The sequence below is a fragment of the Bos javanicus genome, chromosome 3 (genome assembly GCF_032452875.1).
Source record: "Bos javanicus breed banteng chromosome 3, ARS-OSU_banteng_1.0, whole genome shotgun sequence".
Taxonomy (NCBI): domain Eukaryota; kingdom Metazoa; phylum Chordata; class Mammalia; order Artiodactyla; family Bovidae; genus Bos; species Bos javanicus.
Genome location: NC_083870.1, coordinates 9,182,949 through 9,201,748, shown reverse-complemented (window position 1 = coordinate 9,201,748; position 18,800 = coordinate 9,182,949). Strand labels below are relative to the sequence as shown.

Here is an 18,800-nt window from a genome sequence, read left to right as displayed (position 1 = left end):
TCAAACTCACGTCCATCGAGTCAGTGATGCCATCCAGCCAGCTCATCCTCTGTCGTCCCCTTCTCCTCCTGCCCCCAATACCTCCCAGCATCAGAGTCTTTTCCAATGAGTCAACTCTTTGCATGAGGTGGCCAAAGTACTGGAGTTTCAGCTTTAGCATCATTCCTTCCATAGAAATTCCAGGACTGATCTCCTTTAGAATGGACTGGTTGGATCTCCTTGCAGTCCAAGGGACTCTCAAGAGTCTTCTCCAACACCACAGTTCAAAAGCGTCAATCCTTGGGCACTCAGCTTTCTTCACAGTCCAACTCTCACATCCATACATGACCACTGGAAAAACCATAGCCTTGACTAGACGAACCTTTGTTGACAAAGTAATGTCTCTGCTTTTCAATATGCTATCTAGGTTGGTCATAACTTTCCTTCCAAGGAGTAAGCGTCTTTTAATTTCATGGCTGCAGTCACCATCTGCGGTGATTTGGGAGCCCAGAAAAATAAAGTCTGACACTGTTTCCACTGTTTCCCCATCTATTTCCCATGAAGTGATGGGACCGGATGCCATGATCTTCATTTTCTGAATGTTGAGCTTTAAGCCAACTTTTTCATGCTCCTCTTTTCCTTTCATCAAGAGGCTTTTTAGTTCCTCTTCACTTTCTGCCATAAGGGTGGTGTCATCTGCATATCTGAGGTTATTAATATTTCTTCTGGCAATCTTGATTCCAGCTTGTGCTTCTTCCAGACTAACGTTTCTCATGATGTACTCTGCATATAAGTTAAATAAGCATGGTGACTGTACAAAAAAGATCTTCACAACCCAGATAATCACGATGGTATGATCACTCACCTAGAGCCAGACATCCTGGAATGTGAAGTCAAGTGGGCCTGAGAAAGCATCACTACGAACAAAGCTAGTGGAAGTGATGGAATTCCAGTTGAACTATTTCAAATCCTGAAAGCTGATGCTGTGAAAGTGCTGCACTCAATATGCCAGCAAATTTGGAAAACTCAGCAGTGGCCACAGGACTGGAAAAGGTCACTTTTCATTCCAATCCCAAAGAAAGGCAATGCCAAAGAATGCTCAAACTACCGCACACGCTAGTAAAGTGATGCTCAAAATTCTCCAAGCCAGGCTTCAGCAGTACGTGAACCATGAAATTCCAGATATTCAAGGTGGTTTTAGGAAAGGCCGAGGAACCAGAGATCAAATTGCCAACATCCGCTGGATCATCAAAAAAGCAAGAGAGTTCCAGAAAAACATCTATGTCTGCTTTACTGACTATGCCAAAGCCTTTGACTATGTGGATCACAATAAACTGGGGAAAATTCTTCAAGAGATGGGAATACCAGACCACCTGACCTGCTTCTTTTTTTTTTTTTTTAGTTGTCACCAGTCTTTTTTTTTTTTTAATTTTATTTTATTTTTAAACTTTACATAATTGTATTAGTTTTGCTAAATATCAAAATGAATCCGCCACAGGCATACATGTGTTCCCCATCCTGAACCCTCCTCCCTCCTCCCTCCCCACACCATCCCTCTGGGTCGTCCCAGTGCACCAGCCCCAAGCATCCAGTATCGCGCATCGAACCTGGACAGGCAACTCGTTTCTTACATGATATTCTACATGTTTCAATATCACTCTCCCAAATCTTCCCACCCTCTCCCTCTCCCACAGAGTCCATAAGACTGTTCTATACATCAGTGTCTCTTTTGCTGTCTCGTACACTGGGTTATTGTTACCATCTTTCTAAATTCCATATATATGCGTTAGTATACTGTATTTATGTTTTTCCTTCTGGCTTACTTCACTCTGTATAATAGGCTCCAGTTTCATCCATCTCATTAGAACTGATTCAAATGTATTCTTTTTAATGGCAGAGTAATACTCCATTGTGTATATGTACCACAGCTTTCTTATCCATTCATCTGCTGATGGACATCTAGGTTGCTTCCATGTCCTGGCTATTATAAACAGTGCTGCGATGAACATTGGGGTACACGTGTCTCTTTCCCTTCTGGTTTCCTCAGTGTGTATGCCCAGCAGTGGGATTGCTGGATCATAAGGCAGTTCTATTTCCAGTTTTTTAAGGAATCTCCACACTGTTCTCCATAGTGGCTGTACTAGTTTGCATTCCCACCAACAGTGTAAGAGGGTTCCCTTTTCTCCACACCCTCTCCAGCATTTATTATTTGTAGACTTTTGGATCGCAGCCATTCTGACTGGTGTGAAATGGTACTCATAGTTGTTTTGATTTGCATTTCTCTGATAAAGAGTGATGTTGAGCATCTTTTCATGTGTTTGTTAGCCATCTATATGTCTTCTTTGGAGAAATGTCTATTTAGTTCTTTGGCCCATTTTTTGATTGGGTCATTTATTTTTCTGGAGTTGAGCTGTAGGAGTTGCTTGTATATTTTTGAGATTAGTTGTTTGTCAGTTGCTTCATTTGCTATTATATTCTCCCATTCTGAAGTCTGTCTTTTCACCTTGCTAATAGTTTCCTTTGTTGTGCAGAAGCTTTTAAGGTTAATTAGGTCCCATTTGTTTATTTTTGCTTTTGTTTCCAATATTCTGGGAGGTGGGTCATAGAGGATCCTGCTGTGATGTATGTCAGAGAGTGTTTTGCCTATGAATCTATATGCAGGTCAGGAAGCAACAGTTAGAACTGAACATGGAACAACAGACTGGTTCCAAATAGGAAAAGGATTATGTCAAGGATGTATTAGTCACTACACTGTATGGCAACTCAACTATCAACCCCAGTATTATTATTATTATTGCTTTTTCTTCAAAAGGCAGTCATATACTTACGTATTGCTTTTTCTTCCAGTACCTCCTCTTGATTACCTGGAACAAAGAAAAGGGAAGGATAATTCACTAGATAATGGAACAGTGACAATTATTTGATTACTCTTTCTACCATGTGACAATTTCTACTGCCTTGAAACTAATTTCAGCATGTTTGCTGCTGCTGCTGCTGCTGCTAAGTCGCTTCAGTCGTGTCTGACTCTGTGTGACCCCATAGACGGCCTCCCACCAGGCTTCCCCATCCCTGGGATTCTCAAGGCAAGAACACTGGAGTGGGTTGCCATTTCCTTCTCCAATGCATGAAAGTGAAAAGTCAAAGTGAAGTCACTCAGTCGTGTCCAACTCTTAGCGACCCCATGGACTGCAGCCTACCAGGCTCCTCTGTCCATGGGATTTTCCAGGCAAGAGTACTGGAGTGGGGTGCCATAAACCTTACTTTTTATTATGCCCTAAAACACTGAAGTAAAATAAAAAAGACTGATTCCTTTGGGAAAAAAGATTCTAGCTTTTGAGAAATCTCTTGTTGTGCCATTTGCAGTTGAGCAGAGTGCCAAATAGCTTGAGATCTGGGACAGGAAGCTGGTCTGGGGTACAGACCAATAGAAGAGAAAGACTGCTATAGACAGAAACTTTGAGAAGAAGGACAAATTAGATAAAATCAGGTGGCCCTGTGGGTTGGCAGCCTAGGCTGGAAGCTGGAAAAGTCTCCAATGCTAAAACTTTTTTTTTTTTGGTCCAAAAATTCCCATGCCCTGCAGAATTTTTCTGGGAAAGTGGCATTGACAGGATCTGGAGAACAAAGGCAGATTGTATGACATATATAGCTGGAATTTTAATATAAAGTGAACCAAAAATAATAAAACTACAGCCCAACCCCTTTCCACTTCAAATATTGATACGATCTAAGAGGCAGGGATGGGGAAGGATGTTGGGGATTAGGCTGATTTTAAGCAAACTCAATCTAACTAAAGCAACGACACTATCCCAGTTCAATTTAATTCTAAGGAAAATATTAATAATCAGAGTCTCACTCAAAATGCCAGGCAGAGAGAAGGGATTGCATTTCCATGAAAACAAAGTGAAACAAAACAAAAAGTATTATACTTAAAAATATACCATTTTTATACAACTATTAGAATGCAATCAAAGTTATAAGAATTGTTAAGAAGCAAGAAAACATGATACATAATTAAGAGAAAGCTCAGTTAATAGAAACAAACTACAGATGAGCAGTTTTTGGAAATAGATAAAGACTAAAACAACAATTGTAAATATTTTTAAGAATTTATAGGACAAGTTGTTGAAAATGTGAAAAGATGGGCTCATTCTAGAGAGAAATGAAAATTCAAATGAAGAACTAACTGGGAATTCTAAAATGTAAAAAATACAATATGTGAAACAGAAGTTAATTTGATGGACTTAATAAATATCAGAATAGACACTGTCGAAGAAAGGGTCAGTGAATGTCAAAATAATAAAAACTCTTCAAACTGAAGTAAAGAGGGGACCAAAAACATGAAATATTTACAGATAAATCTGATGAAAGTGTAAGGATAAATCTGACAAAGGCACTGGAGACTAGAAGTAAATGGGAAGGAATGCCTATTGATGTGTTGGAATATTCAATATTGTTAAGATGTTAGTTCTCAAGATGGCAGAGCAGTAGGTAGATGTAGAGTACATCTCTCTCCATGGATACATCACAAATTCACCTTCAGACACAGAAGATCTTGAAGAACACCAACTGAGAGCAGGCAAGAGTACCTGACCCCCAGAAAAGAATACATAGAACCAAGCAAAATTCCGTAGGATGAAGGAAGTAGGGGGAAAAAGAGGAGAGTAAGCAGGATTGGACCTTGTCTTGGTGGGTGGGGGAACTGAAGCAGGGCTCTAATCTCCACATCAAGGCAATTGTTTGGGACAGAGGAGAAACATTTGAGGCTGAGAGTGAAGCAGCTGATCTGTGACAGTCTAAATGGAATGAGAATCACACAGATAATCCTTACTGTAGCCATACATACCCCAGACAGGGATGTGAGTCCCCTAGAAAGCACAATAGCTGGGAGCTGAAGCATAGGGATTGGAGTGCAGTCCCATGCTTTTGATGGCAGGGATACAGCCAGAGGGGACATGAGGGAGATCACCATGGGAAATGCCTGTGGAAGAAAACCAGGCAACCATGGAGGCAAGGTGATACTGTTGAGTCACACGTAGGGTGTGCAGCCATCACCGTTGTTCTCTCTCTCCCCACACACCAGCACTGACAGCTGAACAATAGAGAAAGACCCCAGAGAGACTGGCCTTTTAAGCTCCTGACATGCCAAGCAACAGAGAAGGACCGGCCAAAGAGGCCTTCTGATCACCAGTTTCCAGAGGCTAGAAAGACACTTAAAGGGCCATATCTCCTGTGACTGAGGCAGTTGGTGTCCCATCACACTAGGGTCCCCACGATCCAAACAGCTGTGTCACATTCACACTCAATTTTCACTGGGGCAGAGTTGCCAGGGGCTAAAACAAGCCCTAATAGTGTCATATCTTCTGTGACAATAGCTGCAAGCACCCTTGTGGAGCTGACATTGTCAGGGTCCCTGTGATCCAAGAAACTGTGCCACCTCCATCCTCAAACCCACTGGGACAGAGTTGTCAGAGGCTAGAAAAAACCCTGGAGTGGGGTGCCATTGCCTTCTCCGTGACTTAGCAGCAGCAGCAGAAAAAACCCTAAGAACACCATATTTCCTGCTGCCCTAGCTGCCAGCTCCCCTGAGTACCTGATGCTGCCAGGTTCCCTGCAATCCAAACAGCTGTGCCACCTCCACACTTGGTCCTCATTAGGGCAGACCCAAGAATTCCAGGGCAGCCTCAGAAGCAAACCCCTATGGATATCTTATATGGAGAGGTGGAGATAAAACCACAGTTGAAACCCAGGGGCTGTGTGGCTAAGGAAGAGGACCTAAAACCTTCCCACCAGCTGTACAAGCTTCAGATTAAATCCACATGATCAACTAAGCAGACTCTCTGTCTGCCTAGAATATATAAAAGGACAATAAGAGTTCCCACAAAAGAAAATGCACTAGTTCTGACAACTGTGGACATTGGAGGCTAGAACACACAGGACGAGGACCAGATTAGAGTCTACAGAGACCAGCCCAGTATTGAAGGGTGCCCTATGCAGGTGAAGTGGACTGTGACTCACAGCAAGGGAAAGGATGCTGACAGCAGAAATTCAAGAAAAACATTTATTATTCTTATATTTTGACTTGTTCTGTAGTTGCTTCTGTATTTTTTCTTTTTCACAGTTTCTTTTTCCTTCTGTTGCCATAGTTGTTGATTTAACTAGTACTATTAAAACTATTTAAACTTTTGACAATTTTTTTAATCACAATTTTTATTTCTTTTATATACTTCTGCCTCTACACTGGTCTTTTGTGGTTCTGTGGGTTTTCCTTATTTTAATTTTTAAAATGCATTATTTTGCTTCAACACTTATTCTTTTGTTTGCTTTTCCTATGGTAGTTATTCTTTTTAATACATATAAATCTTCTTCATTTACCTTTATTTAACTTTGCATTTCTATTCTTTATTTTCTTCCTTTTATTTCTTTTTCTCACCATGTTTGTTTGTTTTGTTTTCATTGCTTTGTTCCACAATTGGCAGCTTGCTTTGGTTTTGTTTCCCAGTTTGTGCTTTAGTTCGTTTTGTTTTTAACTGGTTGGTATTTTTTTGTTTCCTTTGCTCACTGGGAAATCTACTGTACTTCTTTTTTTTTTTTTTTTTGGACTCTTTTGGTTTTGTTTATAGGTGTTTGTGTGTGTGCATATTCCGTTATTTTTGTTATTGTTTGCCTGATTTTGTATTTGCCATTTGTATGAGATGAATCTTTTGTTTCTTGTTTTTGTGTGTTTGTTTTAATCCTCTTTAAGGCCATAACAAATTACCTGTGCAAGCTCCACTCCCCAGCTAGAGATCGGGCCATGAGCCTTTGGAATGGGGGTGCGGACTCCAAGACCCTATACTGCCAGAGAACCCCTAACCCTAGGGAGTATTAATTAGTGAGAACTCCCACAAAGGCATCCACTTGTATACAACACCCTGCATCACCCAACTGCGGCAGCACCCAGTGCAGAATGCCTAATCCAAACAAACAAGACAGAAACAAACCCAATCATCAGCAGACAGTATTACCACCTCACACAGCCCTGCCCATCAGAGGGGACAAAAAAAGCTCACCTCCTTCCACCAGAATGCAAGCACAAGCCACACCCTACACGAAGCCCACACGAACTACTGCACAAACCTTACCCATGTGGGCAGAAACCAAAAGGAAGAAGGAATTTGACCTCGAAGCCTTGAAAAAAGAAGACCTCAAACACAATAAGTTAAAAAAATTGAAAAGACAGAGAAATATTGTGAAGATGAAGGAACAACCTAGAAACACATAAGTCCAAATAAACAAAGAGGAAATAGACAACCTAACAGAAAAATAATTCAGGATAATGATAGTAAAAATTATCCAAAACCTTGAAAATAGAATGGAGAAAATGCAAGAATCAATTAACACATTTAACAAAGACTTAGAAGAAATAAAGAATAAACAAATGGTGAAAAAAAGCACAATTACTGAAATTAAAAATACTTGAAAAGAAATCAATAGCAAAATATCTGAGACAGAAGAACGGATAAGTGAGCTGGAAGACTGCTGCTGCTGCTAAGTCGCTTCAGTCGTGTCCGACTCTGTGCGACCCCATAGGCGGCAGCCCACCAGGCTCTGCTGTCCCTGGGATTCTCCAGGCAAGAACACTGGAGTGGGTTGCCATTTCCATCTCCAATGCATGAAAGTGAAAAGTGAAAGTGAAGTCGCTCAGTTGTGTCAGACCCTCAGCGACCCCATAGACTGCAGACTTCCAGGCTCCTCAGTCCATGGGATTTTCCAGGCAAGAGTACTGGAGTGGGGTGCCATTGCCTTCTCCGACAGAATGATGGAAATAACTGCTGAAGAGCAATATAAAGGAAAAGGAATGCAAAGAGCTGAGGATAGTCTCAGAGACTTCGTGAACAATATTAAGTGCACCAACATTCTAATTATAGGGGTTCCAGAAGACGAAGAGAAAAACAAAGGGTATGAGAAAATGTTTGAAGAGATCATAGTTGAAAATTTCCCCAACACAGGAAAGGAAATAGTCAATCAAGTCCAAAAAGCTCAGAGAGCCTCATACAAGATAGAACCAAGTAGAAACATGCCAAGGCACATACTAATCAAACTAACAAAGATTAAATACAAAGAAAGAACAAAAAGCAACAAGGAAAAAGCAACAAGTAACATACAAGGGAAACCATATGATTAATGGCTGATCTTTCAGCAGAAACTCTGCAGGCCAGAAGGAAATGGCAGGATATATTTAAAGCACTAAAAGGGAAAAACCTACATCCAAGATTACATTACCTGGCAAGGATCTAATTCAGAATTGATGGAGAAGTCAAAAGCTTTACAACAAGCAAAAGTTAAGAGAATTTAGTACTGCAAAACCAGCTTTACAACAAATGTTAATGGGACTTACATAGACAGGAAACACAAAAGAAGAAAAAGACCTACAAAAACAAACCCCAAACAATTAAGAAAATGGCAATAGGAACATATATATCAATAATTACTTTAAATGTAAATGGATTAAATGCTCCAACCAAAAGACACAGACTGGCTGAATGGAAACAAAAAAAAAGACCCGTATATATGCTGTTTACACGACCTATTTCATAACTAGAGACACATACTGACTGAAAGTGAGAGGGTGGAAAAAGATATTCCACGCTAATGGAAATCAAAAGAAAGCTGGAGTAGCAATCCTCATATCAGACAAAATAGACCTTAAAATAAAGATTACAAGAGACAGGAAGGACACTATATAATGATCAAGGGACAAATCCAAGAGGAAGACATACAATTGTAAATATTTATGCATCCAACATAGGAGCACCTCAATACATAAAGCAAACACTAACAGACATAAAAGGGGGAAACTGACAGTAACACAGTAATAGTAGGGGACTTTAACACCCCACTTACACCAATGGCCAGTTATTTAAAGCAGCAAATTAATAAGGAAACGCAAGACATAAATGACATATTAGACCAGATGAATCTCATTTATATCGTCAGGACATTGCATCCAAATGAAGAAGAATACACTTTTTCTCAACTGCACATGAACATTCTCCAAAATAGACCACATCTTGGATCACACATCAAATCTCACTAAATCTATGAAAATCGAAATCATACCAAGCATGTTTTCTGACCACAGCACTATGAGACTAGATATAAGTTACAGGAAAAAAAAAAAAAACTGTAAAAAAAAAAAAAAAAACCACAAACATATGGAGATTAAATAATACATTTCTAAATAATGAACAGGTTATTGAAAAATCAAAAGGGAAATAAAAAAATTCCTAGAAACAAATGACAATTAAAACATGACAATTCAATACCTAAGGGATGCAGCAAAAGCAGTTCTAAGAGGGAAGTTTATAACAATACAATACTACCTCAAGAAACAAGAAAAACATGGAATAGACAGGATAACTTTATACCTAAAACAACTGGAAAAGAAGAAGAACAAAACCTGAAAGTTAGCAGAAGGAAAGGAGTAATTAAGATCAGAGTAGAAATAAATGAAAAGAAGAAATAATCAGTTCAGTACAGTCACTCAGTCATGTCTGACTCTTTGTGACCCCATGGACTGCAGCATGCCAGGCCTCCCTGCATCACCAACTCCTGAAGCTTGCTCAAACTCATGTCTATCGAGCAGGTGATGCCATCCAACTATCTCATCCTCTGGTGTCCCCTTCTCCTCCCACCTTCAATCTTTCCCAGCATCAGGGTCTTTTCAAATGAGTCAGCTCTTTGCATCAGGTGGCCAAAATTTTGGAGTTTCAGCTTCAGCATCAGTCTTTCCAATGAATATTCAGGACTGATTTTCTTTAGGAAATCCTTGCAGTCCAAGGGGCTCTCAAGAGTCTTCTCCAGCACCACAGTTCAAAAGCATCAATTCTTTGGCGCTCAGCTTTCTTTATAGTCCAACCCTTACATCCATACATGACTACTGGAAAAACCATAGCTTTGACTAGATGGACCTTAGTTGGCAAAGTAATGTCTCTGCTTTTCAATATGCTATCTATGTTGGTCAAAGCTTTTCTTCCAAAGAGGAAGGGTCTTTTAATTTCAAGGCTGCAGTCACTTCTGCAGTGATTTTGGAGCCAAAAAAAAAAAAGTCTGTCACTGTTTCCATTGTTTCCCCATCTGTTTACCATGAAGTGATGGGACAGGATGCCATGATCTTGGTTTTCTGAATGTTGGGTTTTAACCCAGCTTTCTCACTCTCCTCTTTCACTTTCATCAAGAGACTCTTTAGTTCCTACTCTGTTTCTGTCATAATGATGGTGACATTTGCATATCTGAGGTTATTGATATTTCTCCCCGCAGTCTTGATTGCAGCTTGTGCTTCATTCATCCCGGCATTTTGCATGATGTACTCTGCATATAAGTTAAATAAGCAGGGTGACAATATCCAGCCTTGACGTACTCCTTTTCCTATTTGGAACCAGTCTGTTGTTCCATGTCCAGTTCGAACTGTTGCTTCCTGACCTGCATATAGATTTCTCAGAAGGCAGGTCAGGTGGTCTGGTATTCCCGTCTTGAAGGACTTTCCACAGTTTGTTGTGATCCACACTGTCAAAGGCTTTGGCATAGTCAATAAAGAAGTAGATGTTTTTCTGGAACTCTCTTTCTTTTTCTATGATCCAACGGATGTTGGCAATTTGATCTCTGGTTCCTCTGCCTTTTCTAAATCCAGCTTGAACATCTGGAAGCTCATAGTTCACGGACTGTTGAAACCTGGCTTGGAGACTTTTGAGCATTATATTGCTAGCATGTAATTGTGCGGTAGTTTGAACATTGTTTGGCATTGCCTTTCTTTGGGATTGAAAGAAATAATAATACAGACTAATAAAACTAAAAACTGGTTCTTTAAGAAGATAAAATTGACAAGCCTTTATCCAGATTCGTCAAGAAAAAAAGAGAGAAGAATCAAATCAACAAAACTAGAAATGAAAAAGGAGAGGTTACAACAGACAATTCAGAAATACAAAGGATCATAAGAAACTATTATCAGCAACTATATGCTAATAAAATGGACAACCTATAAGAAATGGACAGATTCTTAGAAAAGTTCAATTTTCTAAGACTGAACCAAGAAGAAATAGAAACTATAAACAAATCAATTGCTGCTGCTGCTGCTGCTAAGTCGCTTCAGTTGTGTCCGACTCTGTGTGATCCCATAAATGGCAGCCCACCAGGATCCCCTGTCCCTGGGATTCTCCAGGCAAGAACACTGGAGTGGGTTGCCATTTCCTTCTCCAATGCATGAAAGTGAAAAGTGAAAGTGAAGTCGCTCAGTCGTGCCCGACTCTTAGCGACCCCATGGACTGCAGCCTACCAGGCTCCTCCATCCATGCGATTTTCCAGGCAAGTGTACTGGAGTGGGGTGCCATTGCCTTCTCCGAAACAAGTCAATTACAAGCACTTAAATTGAAACGTTGATTAAAAATCTCCCTTAAAACAAAACCCAAGGCCGGCTGGCTTCACAGATGAATTCTATCAAACATTTAGAGAAGACATAATGCCTATCCTTTTAAAGTGTTTTCCTAAAATTGCAGAGGAAGGAACACTTCCAAACTCTTTCTATGAGGCCATCATCACCCTGATACCAAAACTGGGCAAAGACAACACAAAAAAGGTAAATTACAGGCCAATATCACTGATTAAAATAGATGCAAAAATCCTCAACAAAATTCTAGCAAACAGAATTCAAAAACATATTAAAAGGATCATACACCATGACCAACCCAGGATTATCCCAGGGATGGAAAGATTTTTCAATATATGCAAATCAATCAATGTGATACAGTTTATTAACAAATTGAAAGATAAAAACATATGGTAATCTCAATAGATGCAGAAAAAGACTTTTGACAAAATTCAGCAACCATTTATGATAAAAACTCTTCAAAAACCTGCATAGAAGGGACCTATCTCAACATAGTAAAGGCTGTATATAATAAACCCACAGCAAACATTATTCTCAGTGTTGAAAAACTGAAAGCATTCCCTCTAAAAACAGGAACAAGACAAGGAAGCCCACTCTCATCACTATAATTCAACATAGTTTTTGAAGTCCTAGCTATGGCAATCAAAAAAGAAAAAGAAATAAAAGGAATCCAGACTGGAAAAGAAGAAGCAAAACACTCACTGTTTGCAGCTGACATGATACTATATATAGAAAACCCTAAAGATACTAGTAGAAAATTACTAGAGGTGTTCAGTGAATTTAGCAAAGTCACTGGATACAAAATCAATACACAGAAATACTTCCATTCCTATATACTAACAATTAAAAATCATAAAGAGAAACTAAGGAGTCAATCCCATTTACCATGGCAGCAAAAAGAATAAAATATTGAGGAATAAACCTACCTAAGGAGAAAAAGTGTATATACAGAAAACTAAAAGACCCTGATGAAAGGAATTGAAGACAACACAAACAGATGGAGAGATATTCCATGTTCCTGAGTTGAAAGAATCAATATTGCGAAAATGACTATACCATCAAATGCAACCTACAGGTTCAATAAAATCCTTATCAAAGTACCAGTGACATTTTTCACAGAACTGAATAAAAAACCTCACAATTCATACGGAAACACAAAAGACCCCAAAGAGCCAAAACAATCTTGAGAAAGAAGAATGGAACTGGAGAAATCAACCTTCCTGACTTCAGACTATACTACAAAGCTACAGTCATCAAGAAAGTATGGTACTGGCACAAAAACAGAAATATAGGCCAATGGAACAAGATAGAAAGTCCAGAGATAAACCCACACACCTCTGGGTGTCTTATTTTTGACAAAGGTGGGAGGAATACACAATGGGGCAAAGAAAGCCTCTTCAATAAGTGGTGCTGGGAAAACTGGAAAGTTACATGTAAAAGAATAAAACTAGAACACTTCCTAACAGCATACAAAGATAAACTCCAAATGGATTAAAGACCTAAATATAAGGCCAGAATCTATGAAACTCTTAGAGGAAAACCTAGGGAGAACACTCCGTGACATAAGTCACAGCAAGATCCTCTATGACCCACTTCCTAGAGTGATGGAAATAAAAACAAAAATAAACAGGTGGGACCTAATTAAACTTAAAAGCTTTTGCACAACAAAGGAAACTACAAACAAGGTGAAAAGATAGCTCTCAGAATGGGAGGAAATAATAACAAATGAAACAACTGACAAAGAATTGATTTCCAAAATATACAAGCAGCTCATGTAACTCAAATATCAGAAAAACAAACAACCCAATAAAAAAGTGAGAAAAAGACCTAGACAGATATTTATCCAAAGAAGACATACAGATGACTAATAAACACATGAAGAGATGCTTGACATCACTCATTGGGGGAACAGGATGGCAGAGGAGTAGGTGGACGTGGAATACATCTCTCTCTACGGATACATCAGGAACACACCTTCAGACACAGAAGTGCATGCAGAACACCAGCTGAGAGCAGACAGGAGAACCTGACCAGTGGAAAAGAATTATAGACCCATGGGAAACTCGGGAGGATGAAGGAACAAGGGGGAAAGATGGGAGTGTTAGTAGGACTGAACCTGTTAGTAGGACATAACAATTGTAAATATCTATGCACCCAACATAGGGGCACCTCAATACATAAGACAAACACTAACAGACATAAAAGAAGAAATTGACAGTTACACAATAACAGTAGAAGGCTTTAATACTCCACTCACACCAATGGACAGATCATCAAAACAGAAAATTAATAAGGAAACACAAGTTTTAAATGATACATTAGATGAGATGGATCTCATTGATATCTTCAGGACATTCCATCCAAATGCAGAAGAATACACCTTCTCAAATGCACATGGAACATTCTCCAGGATAGACCACATCTTGGGTCACAAATCAAACCTCAGTAAATTTAAGAAAATTGAAATCATATCAAGCATCTTTTCCAACCACAATGCTATGAGAATAGATATTAATTACAAGAAAAAAAAACTATAAGAAACACAAACACATGGAGATTAAACAATATATTTCAAAATAACCAACAGGTTACTGAAGAAATCAAAAGGGAAATCAAAAAATTTCTAGAAACAAGTGACAACGAAAACTCAAAACCTATGGGATGCAGTAAAAGCAGTTCTGAGAGGGAAGTTTATAGCAATACAATCCTACCTCAATGAACAAGAAAAACATGCAATAGACAGCCTAACTTTATACCTTAAACAACTGGAAAAAGAAGAACAAAAAATTAGGAGAGGGAAAGAAATCATAAAGATCTGAACAAAAATAAGTGAAAAAGAAATGAAAGACACAATAGTAAAGATTAACAAAACTAAAAGCTGGTTCTTTGAGAAGATAAAATTGACAAACCTTTATTCAGACCCATTAAGAAAAAAAGACAGAAGAATCAAATCAACAAAATTAGAAATGAAAAAGGAGAGGGGAGGCTAGGACACTTCCTGTTTCCTAGTAACAATAGGAAGTGTCCGCGGAGCTGGGCGATAGACGGCTGGTTAGTGCCAGCTGTCATTAAAAAAAAAAAAGAAAGAAAAAGGAGAGGTTACAACAGACAAAGCAGAAATACAAATGATTGTAAGAGACTATTATGAACAACTATATGGCAATAAAATGGATAACCTAGAAGAAATGGACAGATTCTTAGAAAAGTTCAATCTTCTAAGACTGAACCAGGAAGAAATAGAAATTATTAACAACCCAATTACAAGCACTGAAATTGAAGCTGTGATCAAAAGTCTCCCCCAAAAAACAAAAGCCCAGGGCCAGATGGCTTCACAGGATAATTCTATTAAACATTTAGAGAAGAGCTAATGCTTATCCTTCTAAAATTCTTTTAAAAAATTGCAGAGGAAGGAAACCTTCCAAACTCATTCTATGAGGCCACCATCACCCTGATACCAAAATGAGACAAAGACAACACACAAAAAAAGAAAACTACAGGCTAATATTACTGATGAACATAGATGCAAAAACCCTCAACAAAATTTTAGCAAACAGAATTCAGCAACACATCAAAAAGCTCATACACTATGATTAAGTTGGGTTTATTCCAGGAATGCAAGGATTCTTCAACATATATGAATCAATCAATGTGATATACCATATTAACAAATTGAAAGATAAAACCATATGATCATCTCAATAGATGCAGGAAAAACCTTTGACAAAATTCAGCACCCATTTATGATTTAAACTCTTCAAAAAATAGGCATAGAAGGAACCTACCTCAACATAGTAAAGGCCATATATGATAAACCTGCAAAAAACATTATTCTCAATGATAAGAAACTGAAGCATTCCCCCTAAGATCAGTAACAAGACAAGTGTGTCCACTTTCACCACTATTATTCAACATAGTTCTGGAAGTCCTAGCTACAGCAATCAGAGAATAAAAAGGAATCAAGATCAGAAAAGAAGTAAAGCTCTCACTGTTTGCAGATGACATGATATTGTACATAAAAACCCTAAAGATAGTATCAGAAAAGTACTAGAGCTAATCAGTGAATTCAGCAAAGTTCATGATACAAAATCAAGACACAAAAATCACTTGCATTTCTATACACTAACAATGAAAAATCAGAAAGATAAATTAAGGAATCAATCCCATTCACCATTGCAACAACAAAAAAACTAAATATCTAGGAATAAACTTACCTACGGAGACCAAAGAACTGTACACAGAAAATTATAAGACACTGATGAAAGAAATCAAAGATGACATAAACAGATGGAGAGGTATTCCATGTTCCTGGGTAGGAAGAATCAATACTGTGAAAATGCCTTTGAACTGTGGTGTTGGAGAAGACTCTTGAGAGTCCCTTGGACAGCAAGGAGATTCAACTAGTCCATCCTAAAGGAAATAAGTCCTGAATATTCATTGGAAGGACTGATGTTGAAGCTGAAACTCCAATACTTGGCCACCTGATGTGAAGAGCTGACTCATTTGAAAAGACCCTGATGCTGGGAAAGACTGAAGGCAGCAGCAGAAGGGAACAACAGAGGATGAGATAGTTGGACAGTATCACTGACTCAATGGGCATGAGTTTGAGTAAACTCGGAGTTGGTAAAGGACAGGGAGGCCTGGCGTGCTGCAGTTCATGGTGTTGCAAAGAGTCGGACATGACTGAGTGACTGATCTGAACTGAACTGAGCCAAACACAATCTACCAATTCAATGTGATCGCTATCAAATTACCAGTGGCATTTTTCTACAAAACTAGAACAAAAAATTTCACAATTCATATGGAAACACAAAAGACCCTGAACATCCAAAGCAGTCTTGAGAAAGGAGGATGGAGCTGAAGGAATCAACCTTCCTGACTTCAGATTATACTACAAAGCTCCAGTCATCAAGACAGTATGGTACTGGCACAAAAACAGAAATATAGGCCAATGAAACAAGACAGAAAGCCCAGAAATAAACCCATACACCTATGGGTACCTTATTTTTGACAAAGAAGGCAAGAATATACAATGAGACAAAGACAGAAGCTTCAATAAATGGTGCTGGGAAAACTGGACAGCTACATGTAAAAGAATGAAATGAGAACACTTCTAACACCATACACAGAGATAAACTTGAAATGGATTAAAGACCTAAATATAAGACCAGAAACTATAAAACTCTTAGAGGAAAACTGGCAGAACACTTGATGACAAGACCCACCTCTTAGAGTAATGGAAATAAAAACAAAAGTAAACAAGCAGGACCTGATTAAACTTAAAAGCTTTTGCACAGCAAAGCAAACTATAAGCAAGGTGAAAAGACAACCCTTGGAATGGGAGAAAGTAATAGCAAATGAAAAAACTGACAAAGGATTAATTTCCAAAATATACAAGCATCTCATACAACTCAATACCACGAAAACAAACAATCCAGTCAAAAAGTGGGGAAAAGACCTAAACAGACATTTCTCTAAAGAAAACATGCAGATGGCTAAAAAACAGATGAAAAGATGCTCACCATCATTCATTATTAGAGAAATGCAAATCAAAACCCCAATGAGATATCACCTCACACCTGTCAGAATGACCATCACCAAAAAGTCTACAAACAATAAATGCTGGAGAGGGTGTGGAGAAAAGGGAAAGCTCTTGCACTATTGGTGGGAATGTAAATTGATCCAGCCACTATGGGAGACAGTATGGAGATTACTTAAAAAACTAGGAATAAAACCACCACATGACCAAGCAATCCCATATGCCCTGAGGAATCCAGGGTTGAAAGACACACGTATCCCATCTTTCACTGCAGCACTATTTACAATAGCTAGAATATGGAAGCAACTAGATGCCCATCAACAGATGAAAGGATAAAGAAGTTGTGGTATATATACACAATGAAATATTACTCAGCCATAAAAAAGAACACATTTGAGTCAGTTATGAGGTGGATGAACCTCGAATCTATTATACAGAGTGAAGTGAGTCAGAAAGAGAAAGATAAATATGGTATTCTAATGAACATATACAGAATCTAGAAAGATGGTTCTGAAAAATTTATTTACAGGGCAGCAATGGAGACATAGGCATAGAGAATAGACTTACGGACATGGGGAGAGGGGAGGAGAGGGTTTGATGCATGGAAAGAGTAACATGGAAACTTACATTACCATATGTAAAATAGATAGCCAATGGGAATTTGCTGTATGACTCATGAAACTCAAACAGAGCTCTGTATAAACCTAGAGGAGTGTGACGGGGCAGGAGATGGGAGAAAGGTTCAAAAGGGAGGGGATATATGTATACGTATGGCTGATTCCAGTGGTCATGTATGGACGTGAGAGTTGGACTATAAAGAGAACTGAGAGCCGAAGAATTGATGCTTTTGAATTGTAGTGTTAGAGAAGACTCTTGAGAGTCCCTTGGATTGCAAGGAGATCCAATCTGTCCATCCTAAAGGAGATCAGTCCTGGGTGTTCATTGGTGGGACTGATGTTGAAGCTGGAACTCCAATACTTTGGCCACTTGATGTGAAGAGCTGGCTCATTTGAAAATACCCTGACGCTGGGAAAGATTGAGGGCAGGAGGAGAAGGGGACGACAGAGGATGAGATGGTTGGATGGCATCACCAACTCAATGGACATAGGTTTGGGTGAACTCTAGGAAGTGGTGATAGACAGGGAGGCCTGGCATGCTGTGGTTCATGAGGTTGCAAACAGTCAGACAGGACTGAGTGACTGAACTGAACTGATGGCTGATCCATGTTGAGGTTTTACAGAAAACAATGAAGTTCTGTAAAGCAATTATCCTTCAATAAAAAAATAAATAAGAAAAAGCTACAGTGAGATACCACCTCATACCAGTCAGAATGACCATCATCAAAAAATCTACAAACAATTAATTTTGGAGAAGGTGTGGAAAAAAGGAAACCATCTTTCGCTGTTGGTGGGAATGTAAATTGATACAGCCACTATGGAAGACAGTATGGAGATTCCTTTAAAAACTAGGAATAAAACCACTATATGACCCAGCAATCCCACTATTAGGCATATACCCTTAGGAAACCAAAATTGAAAAAGACACATGTACCCCAATATTCATTGTAGCATTTTAAAATAGTTAGAATATGGAAGCAACCTAGATGTCCATTGACAGATGAATGGATAAAGAAGCTGTGGTACAGATACACAAACAGAATAATACTCAGCCATAAAAAGGAACATATTTCAGTTAGTTCTAATGAGGTGGATGAACCTAGAGCCTATTTTACAGAGTGAAGTAAGTCAGAAAGAGAAAAAACAGATATTGTATATTAACGCATACACCATGGCTTCCCTGGTGGCTCAGAGGTTAAAGCGTCTGCCTGTAATGCAGAAGACATGGGTTCGATCCCTGGGT

At 38.9% G+C, this 18,800-nt stretch overlaps 1 protein-coding gene across 1 annotated transcript in view; it reads right to left on the bottom strand.

The window, feature by feature from the left end:
- Positions 1-18,800, bottom strand: part of CD84 (CD84 molecule) — a 104,287-nt gene that overhangs the window by 52,605 nt on the left and 32,882 nt on the right. Inside the window, exon 2 of the mRNA XM_061401407.1 lies at positions 2,808-2,843. The gene's annotated coding sequence lies outside the window, so the exon portion shown is untranslated. The remainder of the gene's footprint in view (positions 1-2,807; positions 2,844-18,800) is intronic.